At 41.6% G+C, this 14,386-nt stretch overlaps 1 protein-coding gene across 1 annotated transcript in view; it reads left to right on the forward strand.

The window, feature by feature from the left end:
• The first annotated feature begins 7,143 nt into the window (after positions 1–7,143).
• Positions 7,144–14,386, forward strand: part of ccdc102a (coiled-coil domain containing 102A) — a 65,439-nt gene continuing 58,196 nt past the window's right edge. The window contains exon 1 of the mRNA XM_012834653.3: positions 7,144–7,317. The gene's annotated coding sequence lies outside the window, so the exon portion shown is untranslated. The remainder of the gene's footprint in view (positions 7,318–14,386) is intronic.

Genomic DNA, 14,386 nt, shown 5'->3' on the forward strand with positions numbered 1-14,386 from the left:
TTCGTCACTTTGTTGATGTCACCATGGTGACCAGTGTGAGTCCAGGCAGGGCCAGCTGCCTGACGTTGCTCCCTGAAGACTATGTGTCCAACAGTCCCCCCCCCCACACCCCCACACCCCTTCTCAGTCAATCACTGAGCAGAATAGCTGGAGTGGCACGCTTTCAATAGATTTAGTCAGGCCGCATTGATCGGATGTGATTATCTCAGTATGTTCATATTTGGCTGCCTACTGACAAGGCAGATGATTCACTAGACAGAATAAACAACTGAACACATTGCAACAGCTAGATAAGATATGTATGGCAAGGAACATTGCATGTATCTTTACAAACAGTGGAAGTGCATTGATAAAGAGACAGGAAGATACAGTGAAGACAGTGCTATTTCTACGCTCCTTTGTATATTTCACAGCAACTGTCTGTAGTGGTTATGTAAAAGCAATCAAAAAAGTACACATTTTCATGGTGTGTAGAAACAAAACCCTCCCTGTCTTTCACCATCACTGTCAGTCTGTCCGTCTTTTTCTTTCTCTACCTTTCTCTCTCTCACACACACGCTCATCAACATAGAAACACATAAAGAAGCATTTTCAAAAACCTCGTATGTGTTGACAACGATATAATTATTTAGTTAAACTTTATAATTACAAAAAAATAACAAATGCACAATTTCACTCACTGATCCTACTATCATTAAATGTAATCAGCCCATTAGTGTCCTTTTCATTTACCTTGAAACTGTTAACTGCAAGCAATCTCACAAACTGTACAATAGTAAATTGTCAAGCGAGACAATTTAATGTCTGCCATTTTTATCATTTGGTTTATACCGTATACATCAGATTACACTGAATGTGGGTTTCCTGAAACCATGCTTTTCCTGGAATCGTGACATCACAGTGTGGTAATGTGGTATAGTCATAAGGGATGAGTCTGTGTGTGTACGCGCGCGTGTGTGTGTGTGTGTGTGTGTGTGTGTGTGTGTGTGTGTGTGTGTTTGTGTGCGTGAGTGTGTGTGTGTGTGTGTGTGTGTTTGTGTGGTGAGTTAGCAGGGTTGATGCGGGTGAGTAACAGCATGGAGGCTTACGCTGACTCCTTTGTGGAGGAGCACAAAAGACTGATGCATCTATTCATTCGTCCATTCCATATTCATCCAGCCATGAGAGTTTGTGAACTCTGACCCCTCTCTGTGGGCCAAACCCCTCCTGCTGTATGCGACATGCACTGGGTTAAAGCTTTTTTTTTTTTTGTAATGTGACACTGCCGTGACAAACTTCCTGTATGTGTAACCTCCTGTTTAACTATTGCTTGTTATGTTTAGTGCCCGGCTTATCATTTCAGCTTTTACAGTCTTGCTTTTGCTACAATGTACCAATTTCTCACTTTAAAAAATTATTGGCAGTTAATATAAAGTTACACTGACCTACCCTAACCCTGGTCTTCTCTTCACAGCCATTTGCTTTATGGCCTGATACCATCTTGAGATCATTAACAATGTTTGTACTGTAATTATGGTGTCATTTCCCTTAACGTTTTTTAATCATTCCCAGCACCGCCTGCAAATTTAAAACATTACACTGTCACTTAAGTGTGCATCACACACGTTGTTGGCACTGGCAAAGACTCTGTTAATGACTCAAAAAAGACAGCATATAATCTTTTAACAAACTTGACTTTGGGTAGGAAATTTGCAATTGGATACCATACAGGGAAGTAAACTCCACAAAGCATACCATTCTAAGTGAAAGTATCAGTTCTGTCCTGTCAGTAAAGTACATGGCTTTATGTATTTGCTTTTATGTATTCAATTTTGGCTCATGATGAAACACTGGTTCCATGTCTTAAAACACCCATACTTTATTGGAGAACAAATGATCAGCACTGGATAAAGCTTCATGACTGCTTCATGACTGCAAAACTGTTGTGTACTGCCATCTGGTGGTTGTATTTTCAGTGATTTGCGTGCAGAGAATTCTATTTATGAAGCCCACTTGGACCTGCGCTTGCCTCCAACAACCCATCACTGACAGTATCTATTAAAACACCAGAGCTCTATATTATCTATCAATCAATCATTTGTTAGATATAGAAAAGGAAGGATACTCCATTAGAAAACCAGTCAGACATGAAGGAGTTAAGCCAGTTGGAGCAGACCCCTTTATTTACTGCAGGATTCCTTGCATCATTACACTGATGTTACTGTACTCTTCACACAGCAAACATGGCCTATTTAGAACAGCCCTCAAACCCAGCGCTGCGTTCATACTCTTTGAAGTTTCTGTGCAGATCAGCGAAATTGGGATACAGAGAGAGAGAGAGAGAGAGAAAGAAAAGAGTGAAAGAGAAAGAGATTGAAAAAGAAAAGGATGGCAAAGGCAGTGCTATAAGGGAGACAGTGTGGGAAAGACAGCAGAAGTCTCCCCTCAAGGGGGAAACAGCAGGAATTTAGGCTACGGTTGATAATAGTGGGGGAACACAGACTGACTGACTGACATACAGACAGACACACACACACACACACACCACTGCATTAGAATTCCAGGCTGACAGGAGATGGAGTTGTGGTTTAGGTGGTGGATTCCAGGCACAAGACAGAGGGCTTTGAGCGAGTGGGTGGGATCCCTATCCCAGTTCCTGTGGGATCCATCCCTGATTCAGAGGCTAAGCAGAGCTCAGATGAGTGATGAGTGTGTGATCGGAGCTCTCGAGAACAAAAAAAATAAAATAAAAATGAAACAAACCCCAAATAACAACATGAGCCAGAATCCCACAGATGACCACAGATGCAGACATGTGGAAGCACAAGGTCAAATACATCACACACACACGCACACACGCACACACGCACAAACACACAAACGCACACTCGCACACAGACTCAGAGTGTTGTGTGATTAACAGCTTTCCTTGTCACCGTTAACATGAGCAGTCTCTAGTCTGGCTGAGATCATACTGCCTATAAGGAGACTTCTGGAGTTATGGTTTTTACATTGACCTAGTAATTTTTTGAAGGCCACAATGTACACTGTAAAGTTCAAACTTTATTTTATTTATACGCCGCATTTCATACCAAGAGGTAACACAATTGTGTATTGGATCAGTTTTACACATCTCTTACTAAAGTGGCTCTAATTGGCTTGTGTTAGACTCTCACCTTTGTGTGTTTACCACATCTGTGCTGTGCTCCCCAGCACTTACTTGGCCCAGAAGGCCAAAAACCTGTCTGGTTTTTATGAAAGTCTTTCCCTAATTCATTGTACTCACCTCTGCATTGATAGGCTCCACACTTTCCAGTAACATTTACACATTATCTTTGGAAGGTTGCTTCGGAGAGAACATAACTCACATTCTTGGCATTTTAGCTGGTGGTTGTAAATTGTTTTTAGAACTCTGTCCAGGTTTAGTCTGGGATTCCAGAGCAGTAACAATGAATGATGGGTGCACACACAGCAACTGGACCTCCTTCCAGCTCTTTCATCTAACAGGGAGCGAGCCAGAGTCAAAGGCATTAGTTTTTGGCCAAACACTGTCTCATGACTGCGAAATACCCCCGTGCCACATGCGGAAACTGACATTAGCCAGCAGTCGCACTGGTCGCAGAAATGTCACACGTACAGTGGGGCTGGGACTTTTTCGTGCGATGAGTGCCAGGTTAGCGAGTCCTGTTGTATGTGGGGCATGTGTGCGTCTGACTGTGTGGTCTCTCCCATCACTGTCTGCTTGCAGTGGATGCGCCTGTCACAGTCGCCCTGATAAATATGAGGGCAGGCCCTTTCTATGGCTGGCTCTTTCTTCAGTTTTGTCTTTCTTTCTCCTGGGCTAGCCAAGCCTCAGTGAGAGTTTCCTGGCTGTGAGGACAAGCCCAAAGCTCCAGTATGTGATGTTAGACTTAATATGCTTTTGTTGGAAGAATTCTGTATTTGCGGTATATTTGTGTGTGTGTGTGTGTGTGTGTGTGTGTGTGTGTGTGTGTGTGTGTGTGTGTGTGTGTGTGTGTGTGTGTGTGTGTGTGTGTGTGTGTGTGTGTGTGTGTGTCTGGCCTTATAACTGAACATGGGGTGGAACACTGTCCCAGTTTTGCTGCCACAGAGCTGACATGTTGACGATAGTGATGATTTGTTTTTTGTTACTCACCCTATTGCCTTACATTATAATATGCTCTGCTCTTTAATCGTTTCTCTGAATCCAAATCAAGTCATTATAAAGACAGCCCCAGATACAAGCACTGGACTGGGGTAAAACAAGGTAGTGATGCCCCATCACCCCTCTCTTGATAGTGTTTACTTAAAAAATAACATGGATCTGTGCTTGACCTGGGAGTGTTTTAAACAACACTCTTTTTGCCAAGCATCAATGAAATGTTGGCTCCTCTGCTCTGCTACAGCCAGCAGGGGAGGCAGAGTCAGTTATCCATGGACAATGGATGACCAGTGTGCATCTTATTCCCTCACATGGAAGTATTTTAATGCAATAATAATCACAACTTCACATAATTATAACTAGTGAAGTCATTACTGTGACACAAATGACACTGCAGCACGTAACAGCACTCAGTAAGTGTTTAAGGTTAGGCCACCATGTCAGCAATATAGACACACCATCTGTTTCCTCTCTCCCTCCCTGGGCACTTTTCACGGTCTTACCTTTAAAATAATAATTACACTGACTTTGTCCAAACAGCCTTACTTCCAAATAGCTCACAATATCTTGTGGTTGATTGTCAGGTGAGAGTCAGGAGCAGAGAGCAGGCAGGGTTCATGTCCTCTATCAGTACCTGATCCATCTTTCCCCGTGTCCCACACAGCGCTTCCTGCTCAGTACCTCATCAGCCCACCAGGGCCCAACCGCAAAAATGTGAGATGAAGAGAGGGGAGACATCCCCAGGGGAGATGACCTCATTATTAGGGAATGAGAGTGACAGTGAGAAAGGGAGAAAGAATGGCACATGAGTCAGGGGGGCATAGGGAGAGAGAACAGAGGAAGAGGAACAGATGTGATCCAGGTAGTCTATTCATGCCACTGTGATGTACTCTAAAACTATATCCTTATTATATAGTTACAGTTTATGTCGATATAATTTCATAATGCAATAATAATCTAAAGTGAAAGCAGTGGTAATTATGAAAAACGCTTATTTCTTGACTGATTGACTAAAATGCAAGTTTTGTTTATTGCACGTTTCAGCGAATCATAGCTGATTAGATTCCCAGTAATGATATTTTAAGGTAGGTAGTTCTCGTTGTTTAGAGGACTAGACTGTTCTGAAGGGGCAGAAAAAAAACTATAGACCCGTAAGAAATAACAGTCTTTACTATAGATTCACATGATGTAGACACATTTTTTCAAACACTGTGATTTATTGATTGATTGAGTTTGTATGCTGAGAGACGTGTCCTTAACAGCAAGACTAGTATACTTTGGAGACATATTGTGCACGTACACATTTGCGTTACGTGAATGCAAATTTATAGATACAGCACTGTATGTTTAAAAGGCAGTACCACAAACATGAACATTTTGAGACAATCGCATGAAAATTATGTTTAAAAAGGACCTCATAGCTACAGTGTATGGCAATTGTGCTAAAAGATAATAAGTCTGACATACAAAATGAATTACCTCAGCCTTATCCATCGCTTTCAGATACACAGTGATATTCCTTACTTACTAATAGTTAACAACAGGCACACAATCTGATTTTCTAAAAAGCATTCTTGTTGTATTCCATAACATCTTGGATTTCTCACCTGCCAGTGCATACCCAGAAGTGGTGATTATAAAATACAAGTATTTGGGTTTCAAAACTTAATACAGTAACCATATACAGGGCCTAAAAATAGGTTTGGCATAGCTTGACACATTGAAACATCCCACTAAAAAAAGTCAAACCAAGTCAAGTTTATAATACTCTATTGCATAAATCAATCCAATGTTGCCCTGGCAGAATTATGGCTTATCCCCTCTGCTTCCAATTACACCCCCTATCACCACTCCATGCGCCCCCAGTGCCTTTTCGAGGGGATGGTGGGGCTTGATTTTCAGCAGGCTGTGCTGATGGACAGGTTCCCACTAGCTAAGAGGCTACATTGGCATACAGCCCTCTCCTCTCTGCGCTGTGCTCACAAAGTAATCCTCGCCTGCCATCATCAATCAATTCATCCCATTCCTCTCTTGGATCTGGTGCCCAAGTACGTGACTCCGTTGAAGAACACAAAGCAATTCTCCTGTCTTGTGCTGAACTGATATATAAAGTGCTTTTTTAAATGAATGAGGACAGACAGTTGTGCCCACTCTCCTTAATTCTTGGTGCAATGGAGGTGCACAAAAGTATCTGTTTTGGTTTCGCAATCCTGTACTGAAAATCTGCTGAGTAACTGCTTCAAGGACACCTGATTGAAGTGTGATGACCTACATCAGGTGTAACAGCTAATTAATAGACCCATAGTTAGAAGCCCAGGGGGCCTGTCAGGTGTCTTGTTCGGGCCCGGGGACAAGATGATCTCCAAAAGCCTATAACCCCTTTGGTCAACATGTAAGCCATTTCTATACTTTAAAGATTTTTTTGAAAAAGTAGATAAATAGACCCAGAGGTCTTCACTCAGTGGTTTCCTCTGAAGAAGAGGAAAGGTAGGCTACTTCATTATTCTCTGACAGGATATGACTTGCTTGCTTGTTGATAAGTAGCCTATCAAAATAGCAAAATAGGAAGTAGTTTTTACCAGTGGCCTACAAGTCTGCATTTCTTCAACATATTGACCATACCCTGGTTTTTCTTTTCCTAATACAATTTAACAAAGCACCATTTGGCCATCTTAAACAATCAAAAATTAATTAAGTAGCCTTGGCCATGTCATAATATTCATCAACAAATAGCTGAGAAAAACTGACATGAAATAGCAGAACAAAACACCTTGAAGACAGGATAATCTATTCGACCAAGCAGGCTGTTACCAAGCAAGCAAGCTTACTGTGTGGTGCCTTTTCTAGTGAGAGGAATCACTGGAGAGCTGATATATAGCCTGTAGTAATCTATGTTGGCGTCAAAATCTTTAACCCCTACAGTGCTTTTGACCAACTTCTAGTCTTTTTGACATGGAATTAATGTTCAGGGCTGGTTTATGAGAAAGGCTACCTCGGAGCACCGCCTCCGTTGTAGAATCCCACCCACCTCAGACTTCCAGCTCTAGTGTTCTCTTCCCTGAGAAAATTCCTGTAGGAAGACCGACGAGGGACCACATTTTGGCACTGTTTTCAGTAAGGGTGAAAATAACGACACATGAAGAACTAACGATTAGTAATTTCAAGGCATCTTTAAGGTGGGTGCTAAGTATGAGTTTCATTCAGTTGCATGTTGATATAGTGGTTGATGTAAGCTACAACTGGATCAGCTAGCTTGGTTGAATCCTTCACTCGCATGCTAACGTTACTCCGAAGGTGTCGAATGACATTCAACACGGTAGAATTTTGCAAGAATGCACATTAGCATGATCGATACAACAGTACCTCTTTTACAATTAACATATATTTGATTTGCCTATTTGAGTGTTACTCGTTTTTTATCATGAACACGACGGTTGGCGTATTCCTTTATGCACTATTTCTCTTGGACATGTAGAAAGTTTATAAGCTGAGGGCGAGCGACACTAAAACGTTAGCTAGTCTTTGAACGCTCCTGGAGTAACGTTACGGCGTATCTGTCTTCAACCAACTATTGACTTATTCAGATGTAACGCTAGTTAGCACGCCTGTTTTCTGTTGCTGACTCAGATTGGAGTCTGTTTTAATTAATTCCCTGGCGTGAAAGACATTCTCCTTATAGTCACTAGCTACTATTCTTACACAATTATTTGACACACAGAATAAGTTCATACAACGCATTGCGAAGGTAGGCTAGTTCCTAATGCTGTCATAAATCGTTTGGGGAATCTAATGAATAAGCCCGAAGTTGGTGGAACAACTTAATTTGCACCCAATTAAGTAACCAATAGATCATTCAGTTCGTCCATCATATAAAATGCTTTAAAGGTGCACGTAGGGTATGTGGAAATCTCATCCTCACTACACATTTAAGGTATTTCACTGAACGCAGTGTTAATACTCAAAGAAAAAAAAAGAAGTGTGGAATATTATTAATAATTTGTACTGAGGTCTATCTACTGTGTTGTATCAGTACTGACTTATGTCCAAAAGCATGTAGACTAGTTTATGTAGTGATATTTTGGGAAATGTCTGAAAGATATATAAACCATTGTCTAAACATGTGATTTGCCTGCTCAACCTCCTCCTCTCCTTCCCCATGAGATTTGATCAAAGTCTGTTTCTCATTTTTGCCTCTGCTCTTCCTTCAAGTATTCTTGAACGCTTCCCTGCTCTGTTCTCCCATGCTCCCAATTGCTCTGTCTAGCTGACTGTATTTTATTTATTTGAAAGCTCACTTATCCACAGGTGCCCTCCATCAGCTTGTACAGATTAAACCCGCTCATAACAGCATCGCTTTATTAGATAGAGTGGCTGTGACAGAGGAAGAGCATCAGCTTCAGAAAGGCTGAACATCTGTTTTCCTCCAGCCTGGGCAGGGTTGTCCCTCTTGTCGCTTTTTTTCTTTACACCCAGCCATAAAACAGCAGAGAAAAAAAGTGCCATGGTTGCTCTGCACATCACACAGTGTTAGTGGAGGGTCAGGCCAGTTTCATTAAGGCCCCAGCCAGCCTCACATTTTCCACCCTCGGAATAGAAAGCTCCGCGGCTTGCCACTGAACACTCTTCCACGATAAATCCCATAATAACCACCAGGGGAGGTTCCTCTCTGATTTACAGTCATCCCAGGATATTGGTTCAAACGCACACCGGAAAACATCGTTGTGAGCCCATTAAAGTGAGGTCTGGGAACAGGAGATTTCAGTGAGGGGAGAGAATAGAAAGAAACAAGGGAATGGTTTAGGTTTGGAGACTTTCCCAATGATCCACTTCATTGATCCAAATCATTTTTCAAATCAGCACTTCATTTGGTGTATGGTATTTTGTAAGATATTTCTTTTTCATGTGCCGTGGATCAAGTATACAAAGGAAATTGCTAGCACTGCTGTGATAAATTATTGCACATGACTAGGTCTGTGCTAAAAATGAATCCAAATTCCATTCCTGTAAGCATATTTTAAAATGCTGGCTCTTCATGGTCTAGTTTCATCCCAGACTTAACCTGCAGGCTGCTGTTGCCTGTGTGTTGTTTTAAAGAACCAACTAACTGAGCAGAAATCTCTTGGTTTCTTATTTATGGGCGAATATCCTGATATCTATGTGTCTAGAACACCTAGCTTTGCATTGCTATTTGCTGAGAACGTGAAAATTAGAGGATTACTTTGTATGTCCTGGAACATTTCTAGGGTCAATTATTATGGCAACAAGTGTGTAGTAATGGGTATCAATGAATGTCATGTTAATTTTTTGTCTTCCTGGTCACACATGATGCATTTTCACCTTGTCAGATTTGCTGGTGCATGTCTTCCTGCAGTCTGGAGGTCAAAGCTGCACCCCAAACCCCAACTCCCTCCTCATACTCTGGCCAGTTGGCTGCCTGGCAGATGGTCTGCTTTTTTTGCCGCTTGTCACTCCCCCACTTGTTCCCTCTCAATGCTAAACCGCCATCACGAGGGAATGGACTTCACCCACCCCCTACCTGAAACATGTCGACAGACTAAAGAGTAGAAGACATGTCCCTCAGTTCAGCCCCAGGTTCTGTTTGCAATCTTTCTTTCGTGCGTGGCCATATTAGGAGTGTCACTTGTGTGTGTTACATGTGCATGCGAGCCAGTGAGAGTGTGTGTGGTTGCCATGACGACTCCATATTTTCAGAGGGATCCAACCCATCTGCTTGCTAGCTGCGTGCACCCCTCCTGTCTGTCTTCGCCAGTTATGTGTGTGGTGCTCATGTGTGTATGTAGGCTATGCCTCTGGCTGTGCGGGAAGGCTGTCCTTTGTTTCTCTTCCTGTGTATAGTATCAACATCCTGCACACTCCTTAATCAAGCCACATTTTTTGCACAGTTTAGGTAAATATAGAACAGTGGGATATTCTCTATCAGGAGATCTCTCACATGGAGCGTTTCTTTTCTCCTAGAAGAAATCTCTGGTGGTAGGCCTGCATGCCAAATTGTACCTACAATCAGTCGGGCCAAATGCATTCCTTGCTGCCACACCCAGCACTTAAATCACTTGCTCTGTTTGCTCATTCTTCAGTCCTCTCTCCTTCCCTCCTCCTTTTTTTTTTTGCACATGTGCACCTCTTTTTTCCTCTCTTTTGTGTCCTCCCATCCTTCACTTATAGTTTTCTCTCCAAACACACCCCTGCATAATCTATTTGGTCATCTTTCTTTTTTACCTTCCTTCAGTCACAAATATTTCTCCACCGTTTTAAGTCTGGCAATTTGTCTCTCTCTTGCCTCTCTTTATCTCTCTCTCTCTCTCTCTCTCTCACTCACTCACTCACTCACTCACTCACTCACTCACTCACTCACTCACTCACTCACTCACTCACTCACTCACTCACTCACTCACTCACACACACACACACACACACACACACACACACACACACACACATCCGTCACACTCTACATTCTAATCAGTTTTGAAGGATTTAGAACTTGGTGCCCATGACTGATACAGCCTCTGTTCTCGTCAGCCCCACTCTCTCGTTGAGTAATCAGTCAGTGGCAGCAGGCGAGGAGATGCAGCCTCTTCAGCTCTGTGAAGACCAAGTAGGCGGTGAGAGCGCTGAAACCATCAGCTCAGAGAGAGAGACAGAGTTCCCAGCTCTAATCTTGCAGGCTGGCCTGATTTTCATTTCTGCTCAGCCCTTCTCACCTCCCAGCATGGTCATCAGAAGCATGATGAAAGCTCTTTGGGGCTCATCAGAATTTAGCCTTATTCACTTTTTGCATTGTGTTTAGTCATGTGTATTAGGCTGATTGTCGGATGGACGGTTTTTGTCATACAAAATGCCCCAAATGTACTACTCCAGGACATGGGAAGTTACACACACAGGCCAACAGACCAGTACACTGGTTCAAGCTTTAACTGAAGTAGATTCTCAGTTATATGGGGTCTGTGGATGAGACATTAGATTAATCTTGACTGAGGCAGTCGCGATAGTTTTCCCATGATGGAAGTCTGGTTCACTGAATCTATTGCAGTCACGGCCAAGCCAACATTCGCAGGTGTTAGGTCAAGGGCAGGGAAGCAGGTCATGAGTATTTTTGGAAATCAAAAGACATTAAATGGATTGTCAGTAGCTGGGGTCAGCACTATAATCCAAGCCAGGCTTGAAATGTGCAGGTGGACAGGATGAGTGAGACAAAGTGAGCATGTCAAGATCAAGATCTTACATGCACCGTTTCACATTCAAAATTATGGATCCTAAAAAGCAGTGCAGAAAACGAGTGATATATTGTTTGGTAATCATTCTTTTTTAATGTCATCCCATTCATGGCAGAGGGGCGTACGGTATGTACAGTTACATTTACATTCACATATTCAATTTACCATGGAAGGGGACATCATTATAATTGAGCCAGGAAGGTCCCAATCAAAGAACACAAAACCCAATCAGCTCATCCTAAAACACAAGACACAACCTATTCAGGATTATGGATAACAATAAAGCCGATAGCGGGCTTATAATGTCGTCCTTCTTATTCGTCAGATTGCCTGTCAATCAAACACCCGGCCAAAGGTCAGTTAGTGTTACATTTCAAAGCTCCACAGCTTTTAACACTGTCCTCTTTGTTCTGGATCTGTGACCTTGACATCATGGTTACACTTTGGAGCCAGTATATTCTATTTAAATCCATAACCATATAACAAGATTTGAAGTTGGTTTCAGAGTTAATAACATTGTGCTGGCTTACTGGTTCTCATGGTTGAGGGATCTGTGGATGGCACTCATTGAGAACAGCTCCAACTGTCCAGTGCTCAGATATGAGATTAGATTGTGTCATGGAGATTCCAGTGTTCTCTCCGTCTCTCCCAGCAAGCTCAGCAGAAGCAGGCTTGCCTCCGTTTTTTTTTTTTTTTACATCCTCCATCTCTCCCTCCTCTTGCTCTCTCCCTTTAGCGTGTCAGCTTACCGTAATTTCCGGACTATTGAGCGCACCTGAATATAAGCCTCACCCACTGAATTTTTCAAAAATAATTATTTTTAACATAAATAAGCCGCACATGTCTATAAGCCGCAGGTGCCTACCGGTACATTGAAATAAATTAACTTTACACAGGCTAAAATGAATATCAAAAGTAATACAATAGTGATGCATATTATTAGTTTTGCCAGTTACGATAAGTGCACTGTTGCTTTAAGAGAGCACAGTTGCAAGAGTCAATCAGAAGCTAGAACGTTAGATTGAAGACAGAGAGATAGAAGAAAGACGCTAGTTTGAAACCAGTGAGCTAAAGAACTTGAAAAGACTGGATTTGTATTGTAGTAAACTTTTATTTTCTAAAGTGTTTTGAGTTGTGTTCTGTCTACGCCGGTAGACTGTGGTTATTTTGACATTAGTTAAGTTATTGAGAGATACTGAGAAATCGCGTGGAGCTAAGCATCCATGCTAGCATCCTAGCTCCACAAAGCCACCGTAAACACAAAGCAACCGTATACAGTCACAGGTATCATAATCCATAAATTAGCCGCGTCATTGTTTAAGCCGCGAGGTTCAGAGCATGGGAAAAAAGTAGCGGCTTATAGTCCGGAAATTACGGTAATTGGTATTTAACCAATTAAAGTTATTTTCTTCCACTTTAGTTTTCATCACGCTTATGGCTAGAAAGTTGGCAGCTTTTGACCCAGCCAGTGAAAAAAAAGTTTCAATCCTTTAATCAGCGAGTCAGTAAATGAGACATAGTACTTGAGTATGCCAGCATTCCAAAAGAACAAAGCTAGGATTGAAAGGAGAGGGAAAAGTGTTGTGTTTGACCTGGCCATTCATCCCCCTGCCATGTGGACTGTGGATAACTTATGGTTGCTGCTGGTTGCAGCCCCAGCTGTTACCCGACAGATCCCTGGGATGATTATGAGAAATGTAACGTGACGACTTTGAATATTTGCCAAGGCCCTGTCCATTGAGGTCTGACGAGGCTATGATGAATCATCATCATCATTGTTTATTCAGGGAGAAATTGACTGAGCACAGGGCTCTTTTGCAGCAATGCCCTGATTGAGGCTACATAGTATAGAAGAACAATACATAAACAAACCATAACAAAACGAAACAGACAAAATACATTAAAAAAAACACATTAAACAACTCAGAAATTAAGTATAAAAAATAAATAAATAAAATAACATAAAGTAAAAAAAAAATTAAATCAGAGAATCATTTAAAACAACAGCATTGAGGCACATCCTTATTATCTAAAAGGCTCTTAAATTGGTTGACAGACAAATACTTGGTTAATTTCAACTCCACTTGAATAGTGTTCCATTTATGGGAAGCAAAGAACTTAAAAGCTATTTTACCTATATTAGTTTTTGTAAGGGGGATTTCAAGGGAGATGAGGCTCTGTGACCGTGTATTATGACAGATGGATTTTAATTTTAAAAGTGACATGAGATAATTAGGCAGTTTTCCCACTAAGGCTTTATAAACAAATAAAAGACAGTGTTTTTCCCTCCTGTCTGCTAGAGGGGACCAACCAACATTTTTGTATAAGTTACAGTGGTGGGTCCTGAAAGCGTCTCCTGTAACAAAGCGAATAGCACTATGGTAAACAGAGTCCAGGAGTTTTAAGGTAGAGGGTGCAGCATACATGTAAACAATGTCACCATAGTCAAGAACTGACAAAATTGTTGATTGCACTATTTCCATTCGGTTTTCAAAAGTAAAACAAGATCTTATTCTATAAAGAGCACCCAGTTTAATTTTAACCTTCTTAGCTAGGTCAAGAACATGTGATTTAAATGACAGCCTATCATCTAGCCAGATACCTAGGTATTTATAGCAAGGAACTTGCTCAATATTAGTCCCAGAACGGGTGCATATCCTATGGGTGGAGGGGACATTATTTCTACCATTGGAGAAAATCATGAATTTAGTCTTAGACTCATTCAGCATCAATTTGAGGGACTTTAGGGAATCCTGTACACAATCAAAAGCATGTTGAAGGTTTGAAACTGCTTGATCTATAGAGGGCGCTGAGGCATACAAAATTGTATCATCGGCATAAAAATGGACTTTGCAATGTTCTAGATGGTCACAGATATTATTAATGTAAAGTGAGAACAATACCGGGCCTAAAATAGAGCCCTGAGGGACACCAGAATTAATTACTAGGGCCTCAGATGTAAGGCCTGCAACATCTATACATTGTGTTCTACCCGTGAAGTAGTTTTTGA

The sequence above is a fragment of the Clupea harengus genome, chromosome 6 (genome assembly GCF_900700415.2).
Source record: "Clupea harengus chromosome 6, Ch_v2.0.2, whole genome shotgun sequence".
In the NCBI taxonomy this organism is placed as follows: Eukaryota; Metazoa; Chordata; class Actinopteri; order Clupeiformes; family Clupeidae; genus Clupea; species Clupea harengus.